Source organism: Aquarana catesbeiana, linkage group LG02 (assembly GCF_042186555.1).
Source record: "Aquarana catesbeiana isolate 2022-GZ linkage group LG02, ASM4218655v1, whole genome shotgun sequence".
NCBI classification, from domain to species: domain Eukaryota; kingdom Metazoa; phylum Chordata; class Amphibia; order Anura; family Ranidae; genus Aquarana; species Aquarana catesbeiana.
In genome coordinates this window covers 129,342,345-129,355,820 of record NC_133325.1, presented here as the reverse complement: position 1 = coordinate 129,355,820, position 13,476 = coordinate 129,342,345, and positions in this window count along the sequence as shown.

The following is a 13,476-nucleotide window of genomic DNA, read 5'->3' as shown; positions in this document are numbered from 1 at the left end:
CGCTGCACTAACATTGATTGTGTTAGTACAGGGATCTCTCGTTTTCTTTTTTTCGTTCAGACCACTAAGTTGAAAGAAAAAAAACATACAGTGTGTACCAGGCTTTATATATATATATATATATATATATATATATACACACATACACACACACACACACAGTGGGGATGGAAAGTATTCAGACCCCCTTACAATTTTCACTCTTTGTTATATTGCAGCCATTTGCTACAATCATTTAAGTTCATTTTTTTTCCTCATTAATGTACACACAGCACCCCATATTGACAGAAAAACACAGAATTGTTGACATTTTTGCAGATTTATTAAAAAAGAAAAACTGAAATATCACATGGTCCTAAGTATTCAGACCCTTTGCTGTGACACTCATATATTTAACTCAGGTGCTGTCCATTTCTTCTGATCATCCTTGAGATGGTTCTACACCTTCATTTGAGTCCAGCTGTGTTTGATTATACTGATTGGACTTGATTAGGAAAGCCACACACCTGTCTATATAAGACCTTACAGCTCACAGTGCATGTCAGAGCAAATGAGAATTATGAGGTCAAGGGAACTGCCTGAAGAGCTCTGAGACAGAATTGTGGCAAGGCACAGATCTGGCCAATATTACAAGAAAAAGAACCCTTCCTAGAGCTGGCCGTCCGGCCAAACTGAGCTATCGGGGGAGAAGAGCCTTGGTGAGAGAGGTAAAGAAGAACCCAAAGATCACTGTGGCTGAGCTCCAGAGATGCACTCGGGAGATGGGAGAAAGTTGTAGAAAGTCAACCATCACTGCAGTCGGGCGTTATGGCAGAGTGGCCCGACGGAAGCCTCTCCTCAGTGCAAGACACATGAAAGCCCGCATGGAGTTTGCCAAAAAACACCTGAAGGACTCCAAGATGGTGAGAAATAAGATTCTCTGGTCTGATGAGACCAAGATAGAACTTTTTGGCCTTAATTCTAAGCGGTATGTACGGAGAAAACCAGGCACTGCTCATCACCTGTCCAATACAGTCCCAACAGTAAAGCATGGTGGTGGCAGCATCATGCTGTGGGGGTGTTTTTCAGCTGCAGGGACAGGACGACTGGCTGCAATTGAGGGAAAGATGAAGCCGAGTACAGGGATATCCTGGACGAAAACCTTCTCCAGAGTGCTCAGGACCTCAGACTGGGCCTAAGGTTTACCTTCCAACAAGCTAAAATAACGAAGGAGTGGCTTCACAACAACTCCGTGACTGTTCTTGAATGACCCAGCCAGAGCCCTGACTTAAACCCAATTGAGCATCTCTGGAGGGACCCAAAAATGGCTGTCCATCAATGTTTACCATCCAACCTGACAGAACTGGAGAGGATCTGCAAGGAGGAATGGCAGAGGATCCCCAAATCCAGGTGAGAAAAACTTGTTGCATCTTTCCCAAAAAGACTCATGGCTGTATTAGATCAAAAGGGTGCTTCTACTAAATACTGAGCAAAGGGTCTGAATACTTACGACCATGTGATATTTTTCCGTTTTTCTTTTTTAATAAATCTGCAAAAATGTCAACAATTCTGTGTTTTCCTCTGGTTCCTCTGATGAAGTCACGTGACGATACACGTCAGGATTGGAGCACGGGATACTGTCACAAACTGACGGCAGGAGACGAGCTCGGCGCTCGTGGATGATTTGTACCATATTTTACCATATTGTTTTAAATCAATAAATTGGTTTTTATACGGGATTATGCTATGTGCACTTTCTCCCTATACCCCACATACACTCACCCTATTTGACGAGCATTGAGGAGCGGGGACTGACTGAAGACATCCACTGAGGCATACGAACTCGGCGTTCGTGGATTGATGCCCACACTCATTTTAAAAAAGAGAGTGCACCCCCTTTCTGTGTCTTGCCTCCCTCCTACTTTGGTCGTCACGGAGTTATACTATTTTGTGTTCATGTCATTTTTTTCATATACCATCCATTGGAATAGCCTAAACAATTGGATGGGATACCCTTGCTTGATAGTGTTTTGCAATTAAGCACCAGCTGTATACCTTACAGCAGTAAGGTGAGCTGCTTGCGAAAACACGGAGGTGTTTCCACTGATGATCTCTCCCTTCTTTTGGAATTTTTTTATTTGGTGGTGGGACTGTCATATGCTTACCCATTTGGACTTATCACATTCAGCCTTTTGAGTTGTCACTATGTGCTAGTTTTGATACTAGCCCTTATTCACCTGGACTGTTTTGAGTGCTTATCACTGTTATTTATAACTTTTTTTGCCATTTATTTTAGTTATTTAACCCTTGTTAGTACTTTTGTCTTTTTATTGTATGTTTGTTTAGTGCATTTGTGGCCGCATCCACTTCGGCCGTTTTCACCTCTCCCTTTATTTCACCTAGCCCCCTCCACTTCGCCTTGTCACAGCGCAACTACCACGAAGGCTCGATTCACACTAGGGGCGGCACAACTTGCAGGTCGCCTCACTGAGGCGACCTGCACACGACTGCCACGGCGACTTGCAAAACGACTTCTGTATAGAAGTCTATGCAAGTCGCCTCAAAAGAAGTACAGGAACCTTTTTCTAAGTCGGAGCGACTTGCGTCGCTCCGATTAGAATGGTTCCATTGTACAGAACGGGACGCTACTTGTCAGGCGACTAGGTAACCTGACAAGTCGTCCTAGTGTGAACCAAGCCTTACTTTTAGCCCTCATGCACACAGGCTGTTAAAATAACGTTATGAAAACACCAGTATCTTTGCAGTGATTTTTTTTAACTTTTTTCAGCGTTTTTGCAATAGCGTTTTTTAGCGTTTTTGAGCGTTTTTCCGCGTTAGCGTTTTTTAGCGTTTTGTTTTCAAATTTTTTTTTTTTTTTCAATGGATCAAAAACGCTAAAAAACGTTGGTGAATGATGTTTATGAGCGGTTTTGAGCGTTTTTCAGCGTTAGAGCGTTTTTACAGCTGAAAAACGTCTCTCAGAACCCACTGGTCCTGGGTTTTTTTTACAGCTTAAAAACGCCTATGCCACTTGCAGCTCAAAAACGCCTAGGTGGGCATGAAGTCATAGACTAACATAGACAGGCCTTTTTAAGCTGCAAAAAAAGCTCAAAAAAGCAGCTGTAAAAACGTCCGTGTGCATGAGGACTTACATATACACTTTTGTCTGTTTGGATCAGTCACACAGGTGTTGCAGCTGACAGCGCAGGAGTTTTCCTATTTCACATTTAAAAATAACAGACTTACTGCTGAGATCAGAAAAAACAACCTGCTGTGTTAATGCTAAAAATAGACATTATTTCGATTTCATTTTGGCCACAGTTCCACTTTACCTGTATTGCTATCACAAGAGAGCTAATAAGCCCCCTATGTGATAACATGAGCAGGTGACAGATACTTTTTAGGGAGACATCAGGGGTCGGTTAGCAGTGGTTTATACTTAACAGTTTGCAATAAAAATCTATTGAAAATGATTGGTTGTCAACACAACTGCTCATGTCTCGGTAAATTGCCCGCATTGTTTATTCTATCTAAACATCTAAGTATTCATCCATCATCTTATATTAAAAAATCAATAACGATTAAATAAAAAAATTTAGTTAAAATGAATTAATTAAAACCATGAATAATAATGATCTAGGATGATAAAAACTCTGTCTGCAGTTTGTTTTACATCAAATGAAACCAATAAGAGAACATAATTAATAAGAGAATCAGGAGAGAAATCTTACCTTCAGCGTAGCTCTCAGCAAATGGTGCTATTTGCTGCTGCAGCTGCCTTATACAGCAGTGCTCCACTGTGATGTCATAGTGGGCGGAGCTTAGGGCCGGTATATTGTTTTCAAATTGTAGTCATAGTAACTGGCAAAGTGGGCGGGGCTTAAAGAGCCGTTGTTTTTTTTCCTGCAGTCACGTGACAGGAAGTAAGCAGCTGTCTCCTTAATGTTGAAGCTTTGTGAATTAGGTCTAATATTGCCTGCAAAGATTGATTCTGGGTCTGTTTAGAGCGAAATCTGTCCCGTCATCAGTGATACATTTATCTTTGAACTTTTCAAACTTTCTCTCTTGTCTGCTGTGTATCCCCGGGACTCTTGTACCCCCGCACCAGGACTGGACTGGCCTACCCGGTAGGGGCCGCTGTGTGTTGCGGCTGCGGTGCTCCCCCATCTCCTGTGGATCACGGAGCTGGCTGGATCTGTATTACGGCCCCGCCCCCTAGACCGGCTCGTGTGATAGTAGAGAGAATCAGTGTTCCGCCTATCACACGAGCCGGTCTAGGGGGCGGGGCCGTAATACAGCGCCGCCGCCGAACACAGATCCAGCCAGCACCGTGATCTACAGGAAGAGATACCCGCCCGTACAGGACGCCCTGTGTGCCTGGATAGGAGGACCGCCGGGGGGGCGCATATAGAGGAGATGAGCTTTCTATATTCCTCCATGCAGCCGCTGAATACTTGCAGGAGGGAGAGGAGGAGAATAAGGCATCCAGCGGCTGCATGGAGGAATATAGAAAGCCCCCCCGCCGGTCCTCCTATCCAACTTCTTTTACTGCCCTCCCAGTGCTCTCCACCCCTGTTCTTTCTGCCCCTCTCCAGCTCTCCCCATCACTCTCCGCCCCCCACAGTGCTCTCCAGGCCCCCATTCTCCCCTCCCCTGTTCTTTCTGCCCCCCCCCCTGCTCTCAAGCTCCACCCATCGCTCTCCACCCCTGTTCTTTTTGGCTCCCCCCAGCACTCTCCGCTCCCCACCCCTGTACTCTCCACTACCCCTTGCATTTTGCCCCCACCCATGTGCTCTCCAACCCCGCCAGTGTTCTCCGCCCCCCCCCATAGTGCTCTCCACCCCTGTTCTTTCTGGCCCCCACTGGTGCTCTCCAGCTCCCCCCCATTGCTGTCCACTCCCCCCTGCTCTTTGTACCCCCCAGTGCTCTCCACCCCTGTTCTTTGTCCCCACCCATGTGCTCTCCAACCCCGCCAATACTCTCTGCCCCCCCCCTTCTCCCCAGCTCCCACCCAGTGCTCTCCACTCCCCCTGCTCCCCCCCCCCCCCCAGTGCTCTCCATCCCTGTTTTTCTGCCCTCCAGTGCTCTACGCCACCCAACACTTAGCCCGCCCCAGTGTCTTCAGCCTCCGGTGCCCTCCACCCGTTTTTTTTGGCCCCCCGGTGCTCTCAAGTCCCCCCCAGCGCTTTCCGCTCCCCACCCCTGTGATCTCCACTCCCCCCTGCTCTTGGTCCCCACACATGTGCTCTCCAACCCCGCCAGTACTCTCTGCTCCTTCTGTCCAGCTCCCACCCAGTGCTCTCCACTTCCCCAGGACCAGAGGACAGGCTGACTGGGGCCAGAAATTGAGGACGGCTGAAGATGCTGGTGGACAGGGACCACTCCATCTCACAGCAAACAGATCCTCTGGAAGGAGCACTGTCACCATCCAAAACAGGAACAGACCCTGCCTGCTGCTGGCCATCATGCATATCCTGCTGGCATGCAAGGTACGGTACCGAGCATCAACACACCTTCCCATAGACAGCGACTGCAGACTGGGATATGGGGCACAGGAGGGGCTGCAATGATGGGCACAGTGAGGCTGGATTCGTGGGCACAGTGAGGCTGCATTCACAGGCACAGTGAAACTGCATTCACTGCACAGTGAGATGCAGTCACACTTATCATGGCACACTTATCATGTATGGTCACATGTTGGGGTAAAGATGGCTGTAAAATTCATTGTGTTACAACAGGTTAGTGTGAATGAGCGCCCCTTACAGGCAGCTCCTCCTCCCATAGATCAGTGACAATACAGAGCTGTTCTAAGAGTAACCAATTGAAGACCAGGCTTTTTCTGGCACTTTTTGTTTACAAGTTTAAATCAGTATTTGATGCTGGAAAATTACTTATAACCCCCAAACATTATACATTTTTTTATTTTTTTTTTAACAGGGACCGCAGTTTTTTATGTCACACGATATTTGTGCAGCGGTTTTGCGAACGCAGTTTTTTTGTAAAAATACACTTTAATAAGTTAAAAAAAAAACAATATGTTACCCAATTTTTTTAAATAAAATGTCAAAGATGATGTTACGCCAGATTAGATACCTAACATGTCACGCTTTAAAATTGTTCACGCTCGTGGAAAAGCGACAAACTACGGTACTAAAAAATCTCCATAGGCAACGCTTTAACCACTTTAGCCCCTGAAGAATTTACCCCCTTAATGACCAGAGCATTTTTTGCGATACGGCACTACGCCGCTTTAACTGACAATTGCGCGGACGTGTGACGTTGCACCCAATTAAAATTGTTTTCCACAAATAGAGCTTTATTTTGGTGGTATTTGATCACCTCTGCAGTTTTTATTTTTTGCGCTATAAACATAAAAAGATTGACAATTTTGAAAAAAAAAAAACAGTATTTTTTACTTTTTGCTATAATAAATATCCCCCCAAAAAATATACCGGTATATAAAAAAAATAATTTCTTCCTCAGTTTAGGCCGATGTGTATTCTTCTACATAATTTTGGTAGAAAAAAATTGCAATAAGTGTATATTGATTGGTTTGTGCAAAAGTTATAAAGACTACAAAATAGGGGATAGATTTATGGCATTTTTATTATTAATTGTTTTTTATTAGTAATGGTGGCGATCTGCGATTTTTATCGTGACTGCGACATTGCAGCGGACAGATCGGACACTTTTAACACTATTTTGGGACCATTGACATTTATACAGTGATCAGAGCCAAAAATAGCCACTGATTACTGTATAAATGTCACTGGCAGGGAAGGGGTTAAATATGTTCTCTCGGTGTGTTCTAACTGTAGGGGGGGTGGGCTCACTAGAAGATGACAGAGATTACAGGGAGCAGTAGATCTCTGTCATGTCACTAGGCAGAACAGGGAAATGCCTTATTTACATCTCCCTGTTCTGCCTCTCCGCGCCACCAGCAGACATAGAGCCCGCGGGACCCGCAGACACGATCCGTGCCCGCTAGCCTGAGATGATGGAGGGACGTACGGGTACGCCCATTTGCGCAGCCGTGCTATTCTGCCGACGTACATCGTCGTTCAGCGGTCGGCAAGCGGTTAAAAATGTTTACAGGTTACCTGTTTAGAGTAAGGCCCCTTTCACACTGGGGCGGTTTGCAGGCGTTATTGCGCTAAAAATACCGCCTGCAAACCGCCCCAAAACAGCCTCTGCTGTTTGTTTAGTGTGAAAGCCCGAGCGCTTTCACACTGAAGCGGTGCGCTGGCAGGAGAAGAAAAAATCTCCTGTCAGCCGCATCTTTGGAGCGGTGTATTCACCGCTCCTAAACCGCTCCTGCCCATTGAAATCAATGGGATAGCGCGGCTATAGCGAGTGGATTTAACCCTTTTTCGGCCGCCAGCGGGGGGTTAAAACCGCACCGCTAGCGGCCGAATACTGCGGTAAAACAGCGCTAAAAATAGCGCTGTTTTACCGCCGACGCCCCCTACCGCCCCAGTGTGAAAGGAGCCTTACAGAAGAAGTCTAGCTCTATGAATTTTTGCTCTCGCTCTAATGTTCATGGTGATTCACGTGTGGTATTATTATACAGTATTTATATAGCGCCAACAGTTTACGTAGCGCTTTACAACTTGAGGGTAGACAGTACAAATACAATACACTGTAATACAGTAAGAATCACAGAGCCCTGCTCCTTAGAGCTTACAATCTAAGAGACCGGGCTTATGACTATAAATCCTGTTTACATATGCGGGTGGGACTTATGTATGTGTTCGCTTCTGCGAGGAACACTGAGGGATAGGGGTGTTTTACATGTTTTTTTTTCTTATTTATTTGTACAATGCCCTGTAAACATCCCTTGTAATAAAAATAAGGATACCAGTTCCTCTTTATGGAGAGAAAAAGACCCCAAATCTTTTAAAAGCAAAGGATCAGGAAACAAAATATGGTCTTTTGCTTTAAAAAAGAAAAAAAAGTTGTTTACTTCCATCCTGAAGCGGAAGTCACATCATGATGTCGTTTTGGTCCTCCAAGGCCATAGAGGTGACTAATCTTTTATCGTCTGCGTGATCAGCCGGTCGCACTGTCGGATTGTTTCTCCGGCAAACCGGCGGAAACGGTAAGCCTGAGAGACACTGGCGAGTGGCGGGAACGTCCCCTCCCGCCTCTTCCTGAGCTGCTTGGAACGCTTTCATAAGAAAAACAGCCACCCGCTGAAATAAAGAAACAATTCCCAGGGTTATGGATGATATCTTCAGTCATAAGCCCGGTAAACCACTTCAAAGCCACAACATATATATATATACATGTTGCGGTCACACACTATACAAATATTTTATTTACATATAAAAAGAAACGACACTAAGGAGTGCAGACTGCCAGAGAGTGGAGAGAGGACACACCACTTCCCTATGATAGCTGATTAAAGTGGTGTTCCGGCCGAAATTATACTTTTGCCCTTATGCCCCTATAATACACAAGCTTAATGTATTCTAGTAAAGTTAGTCTGTAAACTAAGGTCTGTTTTGTTAGTTTATAGCAGTAGTTTGTTATTTTATAAACTTACAGCAGGCCGTGGCCATCTTAAGTGTGGGCATCTGAAGCCAGACTGTATTTCTTCCTGGATCTCATCCTTGCAGATCTCGCACATGCTCAGTGCAGCACAAGCAGTGTAATAGGTTTCAGGTCAGGTTTCCATAGCAACGGCAGTGTCAGAGGAAGTTGCCGCCCCTTCCCAGAAGGCATTGCAAACAGGAAATGATGCGATGGGCCACGGCCAGGGAGGAGGAAGTGAAAAATGAATACGACAGATATACAGTAGGTGCTGAGAAAATTTTTTTTTAAAATATCCAATTCGTTTACAGTGCACAGTTTAGTGAGGGGTGCTGAAGAGTCGTAAAAGTCGGTGGAACTCCACTTTAAGTAATGAGCTGTCACATTACACTGTAAATATTTCCGGCAGGCGAGAAGTTAATTGCTGTGTTCCAGCTCTGTTAACACATGCGTGGGAGGCACATTCTAGTGTAGTAAGATATCACCGGAACAACAGTCCAGGGGCGGTCTCTAGGAGGGTGGGCCCAGCCTCATCTCAGGGCTGTGAAAAGAAATGGGTGTTGTCATGTTCTTCATGGTGTCACTTCCGCCCTGCAACCGGGAGAGTTCTGTATGTTGTGGTCGGCCTGGAGGCGGAGTGAGCGGTTATGACTTCCACTTAATGGGCAGAACGGGGGGCAGTACACCCGGACTGGGCACCTCCATTGCTGTCTTCCCCACTACGCTCAGCATCTCCACCCTCAGGCAGCTGTTGAAGAGGTGAGAAGACACCGGAAGTGAGGTCCTGCAAGTGGTGACTCCGGAAGTGATGTCCTGTCAATTATCTATACTTCTCTGTGTGTAGTTTTTTGTGACCCCAATCACCTCCTCTATCTGTGTGTCCTCAAATACTGATCATCATACCATACACAGGTTATAATATACAATATACACTTATTATATTGTACAATAAATCCACTTGCTGACCGCAATACATAAATATACGGTGCGGCTTGCAAGTGGTTTACTGGGGTTATGACTGACGCTATCATCCATAACAATGTATATGTAAAGCGCTGCGTAAATTGACGGCGCTATATAAGTACCATAAATAAATAAATAAATAACCCTGCTTTTTATTTTATTTTGCCACTCTTTTTCATAAAAGTGCTCCGAGCAGCTAATTAGCCACTGGATCGCTTTCAGAAGCAGTGGCTAATCAGCTGCTTGTCTGTGTTTCTCGGGCTTACCATTTTTACTGGCACACCCAGGAAACGATCCAGCGGTTTGCATGGCTGGCCCTAGAGGTAAACAGAGACCAAATCACCTCTCCTCACCTCTATGATCTTGGAGGACAGGAGTGACGTCATTACGTCTAGGGTGGTAGTAAACTTTTTTTTTTTTAATCGTTTGTTTTTAAAGGTAGAGGAGAGATTTGGGGTCTTATAGACCCCAGATCTCTCCATAAAGAGGACCTGTCATCCCTTATTTCTATTACAAGGGATGTCTACATTTCTTATTAGGAATAAAATTGATAAAAAAATAAAAGGGACACTGTAAAAATTGTCTGAAAAAACATCATCAATGGGTGGGGCGATTAACACCGATGATGTTTTTGTAACCACTTCAGCCCCCGATAGTTTCACCCCCTTCATGACCAGACCATTTTTTGCTATACGGCACTGCGTTGCTTTAACTAACAATTGCGTGGTCGTGTGGTGCTGTACACAAATTAAATTTACATTTCTGTTCATTTTTTCCCACAAATAGAGCTTTCTTTTGATCACCTCTGTGGTTTTTTTTTTTTGCGCTACAGACAAATAAAGACCATCAGTTTTTGAAAAAAAAATCAATATTTTTTATTTTCTGCTATAAAACACTTCCAATAAAAAAAATGCTTTGCGCAAAAGTTATAGTGTCTACAAACTATGGTATATTTTTATGGAATTTTTATTTTTACTAGTAATGGCGGGGATTGGCGATTTTTAGTAGGACTACGACATTGCGGCAGACAAATTTGACACTTTTTTGGGGGCCAGTGTCACCAATACAGTGATCAGTGCTAAAAAAAAATGCACTCACACTTTACTAATGACACTGGCAAGGAAGGGGTTAACATCAGGGGTGATCAAAGGGTTAAGTGTGCTCCTAGGGAGTGCTTTCTAACTGTGTGGGGGATGGCTTGACTGGAGGAAAACAGAGATCTGTGTTTCTGCTTTGCAGAAACACAAGATCTCCATATTCCTCTCTGACAGAACGGTGGTCTGCCTTATTTACATAGGCAGACCGCTGCTCTGCCTCCCTGTCAACGATCGGCGCGTCCACTGGTCCCACTGATTGGCTTCCGCTGTGCCCAAACACAGCGGGAGCAGGTCGCCGTTGGCGCGTATGCGTGCCCCAGACCCGGAAGAAGAAACAACCTACAGGTATGTTGTTTTGCACAGCCGGACCGCCTTGCAGTAAATGTGCGATGGGTGGTCCGGAAGCAGACAAGAAAAAAAATGTAAAGCTCCGCCGCGCTCATGCACAGAAGTGAACGCATACGTAAGTCATGCATGCATGTGTATCAGTGAGAACGTTAGAGCGAGAGCCATAAGTCTAGCACAGGACCTCCTCTGTAACTCTAAACAGGTAAGCTGCAAACATTTTTAAAGTGTCATAATATAAATTAGTGCAGCGCTAAAATCATTAAATGAAAATAAATATAAACATAATAAAATGGTGAAAACAAACTAAAAACAGAGGTGTCCTTTTATGAAACTGAGATCTCAGCACATTACCAGTTTATGAAACATGTTCTCCGCTGATTATCTCAGCACAGTGAGAATTTGTAACTGACTTCACAGAAACGGCCAGTTTATTAAGGTGCGATCTCAGCACCTCACTGGTGATCTGTGACAGAATTCTCACTTTCTGATTCACCATTTCAGAAGTGGAGAATCAAAGTGAGAAGCCTGAAACTGGCTGATATTCTGGAGAAAGCAAGAAGTCTTTTGACTTCTTTCTTTCACCAAACAGTCAGAGCACACCTTCCCCACCATTACACACCCCAAAACCAGCAGGATAGGAATTTATAGTGTGTGTGTGTGTATATATATATATATATATATATAGAGATCATATATATGATTTAGGGCCAGTTCCCACTGCTGCAGTGTCCGAGATCGGATGTGATTCGCACTGCAGTGCAAAATCACATCCGATCTCTGTGCATTGCGATTTCAGCCATACAGATAGTATTGCTAAATTTGCATTGCCACAGGACCCTTTTTTTGGTCCACAGCAGAATCGGATCGCATGGGTGTTCACACCCATGCAATTCGATTACTGTCCGAGTTTGCAGATCGCACTGCGATATGCGAACTGATTTGGGGGTGTTGTTAACTTTTAGGCCCAGTTCACACTTGTGCGATGCCGGACATCGCACAGGCATCGCATGTTATTCGCAGCACACTGCCATTCACATTACATGCGATGTCTGTGCGGTGCGATATCAGCTGTACAGATAGTATGGCTGATATCGCATCGCATTCGGTGCAAACACGCACAGGACCCTTTTTTCTGTTCGGACCAGAATCGGATCGCATGTGTGTTCACACATATGCGATCCGATTCATGTCCGAACTCTCAGTTCGCAGTGCGATATGCAAGCTGATCTGGGGGTGTCGTTAACAATGTATTGACACTCCCCAGCGATTCGCATATGGCAGTGTGAACAGACATGCGAGTCGGTGCGATGCGGGAACCCGCAGTGCATTCGCAGTGTTCTCGCATCGCACCAGTTTATCAATTTTTATGTTTATCTATAATGAAATATATTTTATTTTAATTTATTAATAAATATTTATACTTGTATACTTTATTAAAATTATTTTTTTAATGATTATAAATGTATTTTGCATTTATATGAATGGTGTATAGCTGCATTACATATGTGCATTACATTCATTTACTATACACCATTCACATTTAAATAGGGACATGTATGATCTTTAAATATTGATAAAAACAATGGTTTTTTTATAATTAGGTTAATGTATATTGTGTAGGGGGAATTTAACTTTATTATTTTATTAATATGTTGGGGAATAATGTGTGCTGATTTGTGTTAAACTTTTGTATTTTATGGTTCCTCATACTGTAATCCCGCTATATCATGCGAGATTATAGTGAGAGGAGCCATTCTCAGGAGTTCTCGGCGTTTGTAGATCGCTCCTCAACTCAACATGAGAAGCGATCTACACACTTTCATAAACAGGCACTCAGAGGAGAGCGATCTCCTCTGAGAATGCCTGAGAACTGAAAAGCGGTATTTTACCGCACTTTCATAAAAGGACACCAGAAAACTAAGGTGGAGAAATTTACCGAGAATAAAATAAGTTAAATTTAGTGAAAATTAAATCACCTAATGGTATAGTATTCAAATTGGAAATGACGGCGCGATCACATGTAAACAGACCGGCGTCATCTGATGACGCCGGTTCCTCTCCTCCCCTCCTGTGTACCGATCGGTACACAGTGAGCGGGGAGGGGGATGGATGGATGTCTGCAGCGCTGTGGGCTGTATGTGTAGTGCCCACAGCGCTGCACAGAGACATCCATCCATCCATGCTCAGCCATCCCCACTACTATGCAATACTCTGCAATGCTGTGCAATACTCTGCAATGCTGTGCAATACTCTGCAATACCCCCACAATACTCTGCAATGCTGTGCAATACTCTGCAATACCCCCACAATACTCTGCAATGCTGTGCAATACTCTGCAATACCCCCACAATACTCTGCAATGCTGTGCAATACTCTGCAATGCCCCCACAATACTCTGCAATGCTGTGCAATACTCTGCAATGCCCATACACAATACTCTGCAATGCCCCCGCCATACTCTGCCATGCCCCCGCCATACTCTGCCATGCCCCCGCCATACTCTGCCATGCCCCCGCCATACTCTGCCATGCCCCCGCCATACTCTGCCATGCCCCCG